This window comes from Manduca sexta, chromosome 13 (assembly GCF_014839805.1).
Source record: "Manduca sexta isolate Smith_Timp_Sample1 chromosome 13, JHU_Msex_v1.0, whole genome shotgun sequence".
In the NCBI taxonomy this organism is placed as follows: domain Eukaryota; kingdom Metazoa; phylum Arthropoda; class Insecta; order Lepidoptera; family Sphingidae; genus Manduca; species Manduca sexta.
The window spans coordinates 1635853-1649978 of NC_051127.1; the positions used below are offsets into that span (position 1 = coordinate 1635853).

The 14126-nt window shown below is 35.7% G+C and overlaps 1 long non-coding RNA gene across 1 annotated transcript; it reads right to left on the reverse strand.

The window, feature by feature from the left end:
- Nucleotides 1–9650: 9650 nt before the first annotated feature.
- On the reverse strand, nt 9651–10741 carry LOC119189217. The gene is made up of 2 exons (XR_005112299.1): nt 10424–10741; nt 9651–9972 (listed from the first exon to the last, which is right to left on the reverse strand). It is a non-coding gene; the product is annotated as an uncharacterized LOC119189217 (long non-coding RNA).
- Nucleotides 10742–14126: the final 3385 nt, after the last annotated feature.

The window sequence follows — 14126 nt, forward strand, 5'->3', positions numbered from 1 at the left end:
GAGATAATATACGTAGATGTTTAGGGTGCTCCTGAGGTAGTGGATGTTAAATATTGTTATGACATAAGTACTCACTGGTAACTTCGACGGGTCACAAATTATTCACAGATAAACAGTAAAGTAAATATTAGGATTAAATTGAATTGGGTTTAAACTAGGTATATATTACATTGAAATAAAACAAGCTACGGATGTTATAGCATAAATTTTTATTATTATTTTCTCCCGACGTTTCGAAGACTGCAACCTTCTTTGTCAGGGAGCGGACTAATAACAAAATATATAATCGCAATAAAATCCGTAAATAGTTTTATCACAATGTCTAATATTCGCGTAAACATAAATAATAATAAATTAAAATCAATAATATTTTTATGTTTTCAACAGCACATCATTTTGATATATGACACGAGCGAATTCAATTATATTCCTCTAATTAATTTCTTTTCCCCACAAATTTCCCGTTATAAGTAAAATCAAATCATTAATTCAATTTAGCTTTTCATCGAAAAACATCATAAGTAATACGATTATGACGTAATATATCGTGCATAAATAATATAATACGCGTGTATGTGTGTCACACACAAGCGCGCGCCGTCGTCAAGTGATCCACCTTCGTAGTCGCCACCCTGATGTGAATTCAAGCAATCCCTTGCAGTACACGCTAAATGTGCAGAGAAAACTTAGAACTATTTTCTGCGCATATCGGACCACCAACAAAATTTCACGCTAAAAGTGGAGAGAAAACTTTTTTCTGCGTAGATCGGATCACCAACAGCTAAAAACTTAAAAAGTTGTATAATTGTAAGATGTAGGTGGATATTGTAACTTTGACTTTGCGGATGATCAACACCTCAGTCCTTCCCGTGATCACAAAGGCTGCAGTATTCGAAACGTCGTCGGGCGAAAATTAAAATATAAAAACCACGATACAATCTGAAAAATATAGTTTAATTTTAATGTCTAATATTCGCGTAAAGATAAATCATTAGAGAATACTTAATTACGAAACATTATAGTATTATGATTTATTTACGAAACCCTTCTATAAAACTTTTTTTATTTCAGTAGACATATTTTCCGCAAATTAAAACTATACAATAATATTCCAATATATCTATAACGCTTGTAAGTGTGATTAAATAGAAAACAGCATCTTATGGTATAAAATCCTAAGGTCGTTACGTATTCTTAATCTTAATAAAAACCGGATCAAATATTTACCCTTTAACATTTGATAATAGTTCAACGGTCAAAGGGCTCGGTCACTCAAGGCCACGTTTATCATAATAATAGTGATTGAACTATGACCGAATGATCTCACGACAACCGGTCATCTCCCCGATCGTCTAATACATTCATTCTATTGTCATTCAAATAGATATTTATAATTTTGTTGAAATCCAACGATGTTTTATTGTGATTTTTGAATTTTTTAATATAAAGTGCGTGTTCGTGCGTGGCGATTCTCACGGGATTTTTTCAAGATCCAGCTAAGGTCAAACTGGACTTTGCATATTTTTATTGCGGTCGAGATGAAATTATAATAGATATAAACGTAAAGGTTTGGGATAACGACATTTTTATGCAAAGGAATGATCAGACAAATTGTTCGTAGGATAGTGCGTTAAGAATGTTCATAAACTGTACCAATATAGGCAGAATTTTGGATTGCAAAGCGCTACATTACATTGCACTTCTTTGTTCATCCTGAGACATTAAATGCTAAAGAATAATGGCCTGTATGTACACTAGCTAAAATATTAATTTTAAATTTTTCAGAATTAATAAATATACACTGTTAATTTTAGTATTTTGTGCGGATATGCCTCAACCTAAAATTTTTGCTATAAAAACCGAATATTTAACATATTATCTAGGAAATTAGCCATTTATAAATCGATGTGATATCTTTGTAATAATATTTATGGTAAATAAGTGGTAGTTCTTTTTGTTTTTATCAGAATCTATCATTTTCTAAAAATATTTATTTAATTAATGTGAAGGACAATATTATGTCTTATCTAATTCTGTATTATAACAAAAAAATTCACACACTACAAAATATTATAACCCAAATATAGAAGCATCTGCATACGCCATATACTATAGTGACCACCCGCCCACATTTCGCTCGCGAGTCCAAACTACACTCACACCCCGATATATTTACGCTTTATTCAAAACTTGTCACCCCACGCTAACGTATTGTATATAATGGATTGCTCGACGTATTAATATAGCGGGACTGGGTTGTATTGATCGAGCTTTATACTATAAACTGGCCCATTTACTCTACTAGTTTTTAATTACAAAAATAAAAAATAGGTTATCCTGCTGACGTTACTGAACACATGTTTGAAAATTAAATGTTATAAAATGAACCATAAAAACTACTGGCCCTTATAAGGTTTTTTTTTTGCTGTCGTTACTGAACACATACCTATTTTACAGAAAAATATTATAAAATTATCTTAAAAAACGACTGGCCCTTATACCACTTGTTTTTAATTACAAAAAAAAATCTGCTGTAGTTACTTAACACATTTAACTAAAAAGTATGTTCTAAAATTATCCCAAAAACGGTAATTTTGGTTAGTTACATTGATTCTTAATTCTGGTTTTTCTACTAGCCTTTGGTCAATTCATACAACTTGATAGTTTTTGCTGTCTTATTTTCGTTTATAGAATAATCGTCTTTATTGACATTTAGTATTAATTGATGAACGTTAATCTGACGTGTGATTTAATTAGTATTTGTTACTCACGTTCTGTCCATAATTATATGCAGGATTTATGAAAATTTTAACTCGTAGTTTTGTCATTCACATATAAACAAAAATGCCGACCACTCATTTGTAATGTTTAACTCTTCTACATAACCCATATCTTCTTACTGATAGCCTAGTTGGGAGTCGAAAGTGTTGTAGAATGTAACCTTTGTTGTGACTAGCATTTTTTATGTGTTCTATATTTATAAATATTTGAATGTTGTTGTTTTCATGTTTGCTTAGTTACTTACTCCGAAATAAACACTCGTGTCAATAACAGATCTGTTTTTACTTAATTTTATAAATAACGCGGAACATATATACCAATTACTGACAACAGAAAGAACAACTGAGATGAATGTCCGCAGTTAAATACCCAAGGGCATTCAACTCTGACTTTTCTTAAGTTATGTGCGTTTTCAGTTTTCTAAATCCAGGCTAGTGTGGTGGACTAAGGCCTAATCCCTCTTAGTTATAGAGGAGGCCCGTGCTCAGTGAGATAATATATAATACAGGGTTATTATTAATATATTTCTTATCCACGAATATTTGAAATACAAGAATTTTATACTGAAATAGTAAAATATATTATACTTTATATAACACAAAAAGCACATACTTAGTTATACATAGAATCTTCTCCTTTTTAGAGTAATTTTAAAATATGACTAACAACACTACACATACATTTAACATCTAAATTATCTGAAAGAAAGAAATTAACCAAAATGAAAACGAGAGAAAACATCTCCTCCTTTTTTGAAGTCGGCTAAAAATATAACTGTCCACATTGAACATGTAAATTATCTAGAAAAAAATGAACCAAGATGAAAACGAGGGAAATCAAAAATTCTAAATGAAAGTCTCCTATAATCGTATTTGGCGGGTTGTAAACTGATTTTTCCGGATTTGATCGGTAATTCACGGCTATTACTGTGAAGACGAAGGGGATCGATTTAAACATAATCTCGTTAGGGTACCCTTGTTAAATGAGTTAACCAAAAATTTCATACATATTCATCGATAATAATCTATGTACCTATAGTCCATTAAAGAATATTGGAGTGAGTATTTTGGGACCACTGTATCGAGTTTATTTGTCTTTGTTTATTTTTATATGTTATGTCAAATTATAAATACAGCCATGACATAATTAAAGATTGATTTTTATCCATCTACTATAACTATCTTTTCTAGGGAGAAAATTCTAATATAAAATTCGTAAAATAGTTTTATTTCAACAAAATTTGGTATTAACTATTTTATACAGGAACACATATATTTACAGTGTATGATAGAACCCAGTGGCAAGCGTTAGAGAAAGCCTGTGCCTAAAGGCACGCTGAAATGCGGGACATTTTATAGTTCCTACAATTATAATTTCTAGCAAATAGATCAGAATAAACGGGCTTATTATTATTTATAATTATTATTTCATACTGCCGTACTAAGCTCAAAAGCGGTATCCCAAAAAAAAAACAAAATCTTGATTTTTATGTCGTCAGATAGCTAAAAGAAATACCCATCCAATGAAGTTACCTAAATAACCGTATCTTGTTTAGAACTTGTTAAAACATCCTTAAAAGAGTTTCGCTATCTCAGTTTTACATACAAAATTATAAAACTATATTTACAAAACTTCAGTTATCTCGAAATAAGGTTTTCCTAACATACTGCTTTTGTACTTAGCACAGCAGTATACAGGTATTAAAATCCAAACTGCGTAAGTCTATTTTGATGCGACATCCATCTGCGAGCGGACTATCACTCAGGTGCAGCTGAACAAACTTGTAGAACGATTTTAGGTAATATTTGTCTTTTCGTTCATTAATAACAGCTGACAGTTGGTTTGGAAGTGAATGTGTTACATATGCTCAATAGTTCTGTTATATTGAACTGGGATTGGAATTGTAAAACTTTGAGAATTAGCATATTAGTTTCTAGTTATAAAATAGTAGTTTGGCTGTTCACTTATAACGCGAAGAGAACGAAAAAATATGATTGAGTATGAAATATTTCACGTGTTTGAAACACGTGGATTAGAAATATATATTTTTTATTGCTTTAAATGACGAGACAAATGAATAAGCAGTAGAAACACCATCCAACACCTTGAATTACAATATTGTTTGGTATTCTACTGCGCTCGCCATCCTGAGACATGAAATGTTAAGTCTTACTATGTCCAGTTGTTACACTAGCTACAATTTCTTTATAACCGGAACACAATAGTGACTACACACTGCTGCTTGGTGGCAGAAATAGACATTGAGGTGGTACCTACCCAGAGGGACTCTCACATTTGAAAGACCTGTAAAAATCAAATTGAAAACAAAAACAATAGTTCATTATCACATTAAAAAAGTCGCTGTCATTACTGAACATGAACCTTGCCACACCATAACTTTTCCACTACATTAGTGTTTGATAAAGTAAAAAATATAAACACTTTTTATCATATTTATTTTACGCAGCAGAAGGTGGTAATTAATTTTTCTTCGTCTGAGATGCAGACGCCCCGCCTAAGATGAAATAGAAAGGAATAACGGACTGTAGGCAAAAAATGTGTACTTGAACTTAAAATAATAAACAGACTTTATGATTGCAATATACATTTATCGGAGACTTCAGGACTATTTTCCATCTATTACAAATTTAAGTAACACCATCATAATCATGCTTGTAATTAAATAAACAAAATAGCTGTAAAATTAAACCCTAGTACATTGAGACAAAAACCCCTCCCAAAAATTTTCGAGTTTGGACCATTTCCATAGAGAATGTGCTATCCTAAGTGAAAATTTAGTTTGAAGGCAGACATAGTGGCAAAATTGTCTAATTTCGATGGAATATTGTAAAAGCCGTGCCCAATTAAAGCCCTCGCGGGAGCAATTAATTGTGTTTATATCTGGCAGATAACCGTTGAGCGCAGAGCACCGATTTTGTCTGTTACTGATTTTCATAAACGTTTACTCAGAGGAAGTTTTTCTTAATTTTAGCAATTAAGACCTGAATAAAAAGGTATTTTTATTGCTTTGAATGACGAGACGAGCTTGCCGTTTGTCTGGTGGTAAGCGATTCTATCGCCCATAAACAGTAGAACACTAATTATATCTTATGTTTACGCGAATGATAGAGATTAAAATAAAATTATTTTACGGATTTTATCGCGGTTTTCATATTGTTATTTTCTCCCAATGTTTCGAAGACTTTGCACGGTCGTGTTCATGGGGCGGACTGAGGTGTTGGTCATCCAAAAAGTCAAATTTACAATATCTACCAACATTTTACAATTATATCCTTTTTGTTTAATTTAGTCCGATCTACGCAGAATGAGGTCACAGTGTCTTGAAATCTAGCAGCCGGTCTTTTGGGCTCCGATTTAATTAAATGTAGAACTGGCTTGTGCAAGCTTTCAACCATCTTCTCTATTGAAATTCGGATGTTTTTTTAATTTCAACAGCGTCGCGAATTATTCTAGTCAGGAATCAGTGTTCTTTGACAATGATTTGTGGCTTGTCTAGTTCCTTCAAAGTGTTAAGCGACTGCAGACTTCATAGAGCGTCGGTGTTTCACGTTAGCTATATGTTATTTATGCGGATCCCTACATTTATTTTTATTTTGTCGATATAAGAGAGGCCACAGTTGCAATCTATCTTGTATACACACAGTTCTTGCAGAGGTATATGGCACTTAACTGGTGGTAGAAACACCATCCAACACCTTGAATTACAAAGTATCGTTTGGTTGAATACCAAACGATACTTTGTAATTCAAGGTGTCCATACATTCCATTGCACTCGCCATCCTAAGACATGAGATGTTAAGTCTTATTATGTCCAGTAGTTACACTGGCTGCGCGCGGGGACTTCTGAGAAGAGGAGCGGCAACGCGCAGGGGCGGCTGCGGACGAAGACTTAGACAGCTCCGGCAGAGGAAGCCCGCAGCCGTTCCTAATGAGCCGAAGAGGGCCACCGCGGAGTTTTAGCTGGTAGGCCGTGCATAGGTTAGTTACACTGGCTGCAATGGTTTTTGCCCTACGCTGCCCTAGCCGTGTTTTGTCTGTCGTCTGCGTCCCCCGTAATTCGACAATGAAACTTATCGTTAAAACTTGTACTGGCGTTGTGAGTAATGTCATTTTGTTTTATCTATCCCCACTTTTACTGAATGTAATTAGCTTAATTATCATTAGAGTTAACGTGTCCGAAATAAAATGTTTCGTCTAGTCAACAAATTTGGTGTGAATGTATTTCTGCATTGTTAATTTTTTGTGATTTTTATGCGATATTTGTCTTCGCCATCAGTGTTTACATACTGGGAGACAACGGTTTCGATTTTCAGGTCGACGAAGTGTGTGTTTTTTACCGGAAATTCGATTCCACAACAGTTATCACCATGGGGCCATTTCTTAAAATGAAGGCAAATTGTTTTTGAAACATGCTAAAAAACATTTGTCACAATATACATAGTTATTTTTAAAGTCGTTTATGAATATGTTAATATAATATTTAAAAATCAAGGACTATTTTTTTTCCTCACATCGCATATTTACTTCACTAAACCTAAAAATAATAAAAATGTAGTAACAAAACGCAAACTATTTCACATCTGATATATTCTTCACTGAATCTAATAGCACAGTGTAGATCGAATATATTATTGGTACTTAAAAGGCAACAATCGACGGTTACATATACCTGTCTTATTCCAAGGGTCTTACTTTCTATATTCGTGTAAACTCATAACAGGGCCGTGTTACGTCATCTTCGTGAAATTAGTGGTATAGTATTCCGTGTGGCCATTTATATTATATTAAAACTGAATCTAATAGCACAGTGTAGATCGAATATATTATTGGTACTTAAAAGGCAACACCCGACGCTTACGTATATCAGTCTTATTCATCATAACATGGCCGTGTTAACGTGCCCTGTTGTGAAATTAGCGCGGAATGATATTCCGTATGCCCATTTATATTGTATTAAACGTAACGTTATGTGTTACGTGTTTGTTACGCACTGTCTAAATAACATGGCCCCAGTAAACTTGACACTTGAAGTAGACACAAGTGGCACTTGAAACTGGTCGTGGTCACACAAGAACTTGAGTTCAGTTCTTGAGATTACGACCGGTTTTTGTACAAAATATGTTCGTTATACATTTGGATTCAAAGTGTGTTGCTATATTAGGGTTCTAGGCGACGTTTCTTACTTGTAGTCTAGTTGCTATCACTATTATAATATAATGTATATTTTTATACATACGTCATACAACTTATCAATATTATGTTTTAATTTTCCAGGTTGTTGGACAGGAGGACTCTACAATTTCTACCTTAGCCAAGTCTCCTCTATATTTTAGCGTAAGTTCACTTTAATATTTATGTTAATCCAAGATAAAAGTCAAACCCTGTTATTATTTTAATGCTAGAATCGAAAAAAACTATTTCAAATTAGGATATAACATATTTTTTTTTACTTTCAGTATAAGAAATTAAACAAAATTTTGATAGACGTCCTTACCTTCTTGTCTACCCAACTCCAAAGTAGCGTCATTACTTTTTAAACATGTCGCCATTAACTTAATTTTGAAAACCAGCCAGCATGTTCTAAAGAAAAAATATTTTACTATTCCATTTTTAAATTTTCAAACCGTCACCCCTGATTAAAATACCTGCCGAGCATAGCCGAATAATCACGAACAAGAATGTAAGCTTATTCGGATGTATTCGTTACTTATTCATAGTCATATTTATTCCCCAAATTATTCGGCAATAGACCAAGGTATCAGACTATTACGTCCGATTTGATTGATTCTATTTTATTTCCAGCTTTGTGTTGCTGTCTGTACTACTTCCGGTTCCCGGCCCAGCGGAATGCAGACTGACGCGGTAATTAAACGTACACACATGAGATTTGTTAACATTTGATATTCATTTAGAAGATTTATTTGTGTTAGATTAAACTGTCGTAGTGGCATCTTATTTTTATATGCGTTTGAAAACAGGCATCAATCTACTTGTTTCAAAATATTTATAATTTTAATTATTGATAATATTAAGTACATCACGACTTTTAGGTTCCTGGTTCGAATCCCGGGCTGGGCAAAGTGTTGTAGGGTATTTCTGATCAGTATCAGCCCGAAGTCAGGAAATAGTCTGCGATATGACGATAGGCTTATATCACATCATGGGACGGAACAGACAGGTGACAGGTGGGTGCTCTGTTTGCACGTTGCTTGCTCCTTCAGAGATGTGTGTAAAAATATTAATATACAATTAAATTACAACAAATTTCGTATACATATTAAGCAGAGAAGCTTTAGATTTTTCATATTAAGATCTAATAAAAAGATATTTAAAGTTAAAGTCACCAAAAAAGCTTTGTAAAGACTCAATATTTTAATATGTATGATAGTAGCACATATTCTCCGATATCTTGTGTTGAACGCTCTAAAAACCGTAAAAAAAAACTTTGAATAAATATCGCACTGTGCGCTTCCCGGCATAAAAAATCGCATCATAATCGATTTATTCGTTTGGGAGCTACAATGCCACACAGCTACATACTTTGCAGGTGGTAGGATATATTTACATCCGCCCGGATAGCGACCACAGTACACACTTAAATTCCACCATAGTAGCCGATGTAAGTGTCGAGTTCCGCGATCAGCCTGTGTATATCTGGTTCTAACAGACCGGCATAATTATGTTGACTGGCGATAGGCAACACGGATTTTCGCCATTCAATATTTCACTCATAAATTTAAAAAATAAAATAGAATAATATAATATCAGCCCTGTATTATTGTCACACTCCCCGTTGCCCTGCCCACCTTATCTGGTTAATGGGAGCTAAAGAAATAAAAAGGCAAGGGAAAGCTAACAAAATATGTAATAAAGGTAAACAAAATATTATATAAGTTACTTATTCTATAAGGGGTCGGGGTATTAGAACATCCATTGTCCAAAACACATTCTCCACCGATTGAATACACTGGCCTTGGGTTCCTGGTGCGCGGCGCTGAGTGCAGTAGCGTGCAGTCTTCTTGCTACAGCAGCAAGCAGTAGGTAGCACCCGTAGGTAAACTGCAGCAGGCAAAAGGTTCATGCAACCACACCCGTGGAACGCGACTGGAACCGGTGTGACCGACGCTAGTAGCAGGCAGTAGGGCAGAGCGCTAAGCAAGCGGGTGAACCCTGAGAATCCAATTTTCAGTGTCTCAAATAATGTTTGTTGCTGTTTGACTGCCACACTCATGCAGTTGCAAAAAGCGAACCCAAGAACCTCGTGGTGTTCATGCAATTAATAGTATCTGAGATGAGGCAGTCAACATACACACGATTAGATTAACATTAATTATTCGTATTGTTAATTAAAAAAGACAGTTGTCAAAATGGCGGTCGTAGCTGGGTACTCAAGCTATGTACATGTACATTCATTCGTTTATTTCCACAAGACATCCCAATCCTTTACATGCAGTGACCGTATACCAATCAAGCCCGAGTTAACAAAGGTAGTAGTAGCTAACTCCAAATGGAATAACATTTAATCGTAGCGATATTTAATTATTTACATTAGCTCACATCACAGTTGCGCAATATAAAAACTAGATATTAACATTGCTTATTAAATAGTATAAACACTCACCCAATCCGGGGTACACAAGGCTGTAGATATTATGTTCAGTAATTTTATAATTTGCGAATATAGTTCGATCGCGTTTTATTGGATTCCTCCTAATGACGCTTGCCCGAACGCATTCCCCTCGTCCGGGCGCGGGGGTGAAATCCCTGCCTTTCGGCGCATGCTCCCAGACCTTTTAGCCGATGCGCGTGACATTCTCTTATTGTTAATAAAAAATTAATTATTATAAAATAATGTTTACCTAATACAAAATAATAAAATAAATTAGTAATTAGTAACGGAATAACCGTTACATACCCCCCTTTTAAGGTTTGGATTTTTCCTAGGAAAATCCCATTTATCTCTTAGGTGAGTTTAAAGTCCTTGACGTGCCAAGTCCCTAGGTTTCGACCTGCCATGTCTTCCAGATCATAGACAAGTTTTGACTTCTTTGCCGTTATACGGCATTTGATAAATTTTGGAGCTAATTTCTTGGAGAATCTGTTGGATTTGTCACTGAGGTAGTATGTGCGTTTCCATACAGTGTCACCAACGTTAAAATCAAACTTTTTACGACGTAAATTATAATGAGCAGCATTGCGAGAATGTGCCTTAATAAGGGAGAGATGTACTTTGTCAAATATTTTTCGAAGTGTACCTAAATTCTCTGCATAGCTATCACGGGGACCGAATACAATTTGGTTCTCCAAATCAGCATCGATATAATGAGAGCCGTCGCTAGGTAACTCGCGGCCAAAAACAAGAAATGAAGGTGTAAACCCTGTAACTTCATTGACAGCGCTATTCAAGGCGAATTGTATTTTGGGGATATTAGTGTCCCAAAACCTATGGTCATCTTCGATGAAGGTAGATATAGCGGTTATTATAGTTTTATTGTAGCGTTCTACTGTGTTGATTTGTGGTGTATAGAGTGGAGTATAGTAGGTGTTTGGAATATTGTAGTGCGCAAATAAATTGTGTATCTTATTGCTGGTAAATTGTTTTCCGTTGTCCGTGATTATAGTGCTCGGAATACCGTGAACTAAAAAGACATTTTCCTCAAAAATCCTACATATAACATCTGAGGTGGCCCGTCTAATAGGGAACAATAAGCAATATTTTGAGAAGCAGCACGTTATTACAAGAAGGAACGTGTTTTGCTTTTTAGACGCAGGCAGTGGGCCAACTAAATCAGCACTAATCATTTGGAAAGGTCGGCAGCAATTTTTAGGCCTACCCATTGTTCCTAGAGTCGTGTGATTTGGGTGCTTGTAGGAGAGACAGGTTTCGCAACTAGTAACGAAGTTAATCACATCTTTGTGTAAACTTGGCCAAAAGTATCGTAAAGTAAGACGTTTATGAGTTTTGAAAATACCAAAATGGCCAGATGTGGGTTCGGAATGGTTTTTATCGATAATAGCTTGACGATATTCTATCGGAATAACTTCTTTCCATTCAAATTCTCTAGATAAAGGGTTTAAAGACTTCATGTACCGGAATAGCTTTCCATCAGTAACGCGGTAGTTGGCAAAAGATGTTGGAGAGCTTTGACATCCTTTGAAGATATTTAAATACCAGGGATCGCTAGTCCTACATGGAGAAACGACTGTTGCAGTGTCGATGGTGGAAATAGGAATTGACCGACTTAGGCTGTCTGGTACGACATTTTCGGAACCTTTCTTATGTTTAATTTCGAAGTTGTATGCCGATAGTCTAACTCCCCATCGAGCGAGTCTTCCCGTTGGGTTGTTTAAGTTCAGGAACCATTTAAGAGAAGAGTGGTCCGTGTAAACCGTAAACTTACGGCCATTTTCTACGTAGCAGCGCCAGTGCTCAATAGCAACAAGGACGGCTAACGTCTCTCGTTCAGTAGCACTGTAGTTGCGTTCTGCTTGGGATAGGGACTTGCTCATGTACGCAATGACTTTTTCTTGACCGTCGATAGTTTGAGTAAGTACCGCACCGATACCGTAATCACTTGCATCGGTATGCACTTCAAACGATTTAGTATAATCTGGGCAAGAAAGTATTGGAGGGGAGACAAGACACTTTTTAAGTTCTTTGAATGCCTTATCAGCCTCCTGGGACCACGTGAAAGGTGGTGCATTTTTGCCTTGTGATGTCAACTTATTCAGGGGTGAAGATAATGTACTAAAGTTAGGGATAAATCTGCGGTACCAAGAGGCAGTTCCAATAAATCGACGAACTTCCTTACGATTAGTAGGAGTAGGATAATTCAATATACAGTTAACTTTTTCTGGATCGGCCTGTAATCCGTTGGAGTCTACTATATATCCGAGGTACTTAAGCTGTGACCTAAAAAATTGACTTTTCTCAAAATTTATAGTGAGATTAGCCATTTTCAATTTTTCAAGAACTCGCATCAGTAGTGTGATGTGCTGTTCGAAATTGTTTGACACAATTATAACGTCATCAACAAAGACAAAGACTTTATGTTCAAATTCAGGTCCGTAAAATAGTGCGTCGACCAATCTTTGTTGGGTTGCCGGTGCATTAGTCAGTCCGAAGGGCATAGACTTGAACTGGAAGGTACCGCGGGTAGGTATATAGAAGGCAGTCTTCTGCCTGTCCTCTTTTCGGATGAGTATTTGCCAAAAACTCTTAGAGAGGTCTATGCTGGACAAATATTTGGCGTCTCGCAGATTGTCTAGAATTTCTGATATGTATGGCAAACTGTAAGCATCTTTCTTTGTAACAGCATTAAGTTTCCTACTGTCTAGACAAAAACGAAGCTCCCCATTCTTTTTGGGAGTCAATAGGACCGGGGATGACCACGGACTCTCGCATGGTTCTACGACATCTTCCTTAAGCATTTCGTCTAGTTGTTTGACAAGGATGCGCTGTTTCTCAGGAGACATTCTGTAGTACCGTTGCCGAATAGGTACGGCATCACCCGTGTCTATGGAATGCGTAGTTAGTGACGTACGGCCTAGCCCGCGCTTTTCATAAGAAATGTCGTGAAACTGCGATATTATATAATCCGCAGTTTCTCTTTGTTTGTCGGATAAATGTCTATAAGAGCATAGAAGTTTAGGTTCTATGTTTTCTATGTCAATCGTGGAAGCTTCGCCTTCTTTATAGAAGGCGATGCGGTCAAGATTTTTGGGAAGTAAGCCAAACAAACGCCAAAAATCTATTCCCAATATAAGGTCATGTTTCACTTCAGGGACTACGTGAGCTTGAATATGGTGGGTTTGGTGTTCGAATTTAAGTGGTAAGTGTATAATGCCTATTGAGTTTAGTTTTTCTCCGCCTGCGGCAACGTGAATTGGGTTGAGTCACTAGTTTTCAGTTTAAACCCGAGCTTATATAGCATCTCATGACTCCTATTTCCAAGTATAGTAGCGGATGAACCAGTGTCTAAAAGGCCCGTTAGAGAAGTGTCACAGACATTGACAGAAACGTAAAGACGCGACCTATTAATATTATTATTATCATGGATTGAAAAAACAGTATTAAGAGTAAGAAATTTAGATATAAAACTTAGCCATTGTTTCCACTCAGTCATACTTGTCTTATTCATATGTGAAATAGTAACACCGTTTTTCCAACCCATAGTCTTTAGTTTTTTGATTCAATAGTTTGAACTGGATTACAGTCAGTACATTCCGCAAAGCGAACACCTTTCTTTCCGCATTTGAAACATATGAGGAATCGTTCCTCTTTACAAGTTTTTAGTGTATGGTCGTCTGTTCTGCACCGTGGG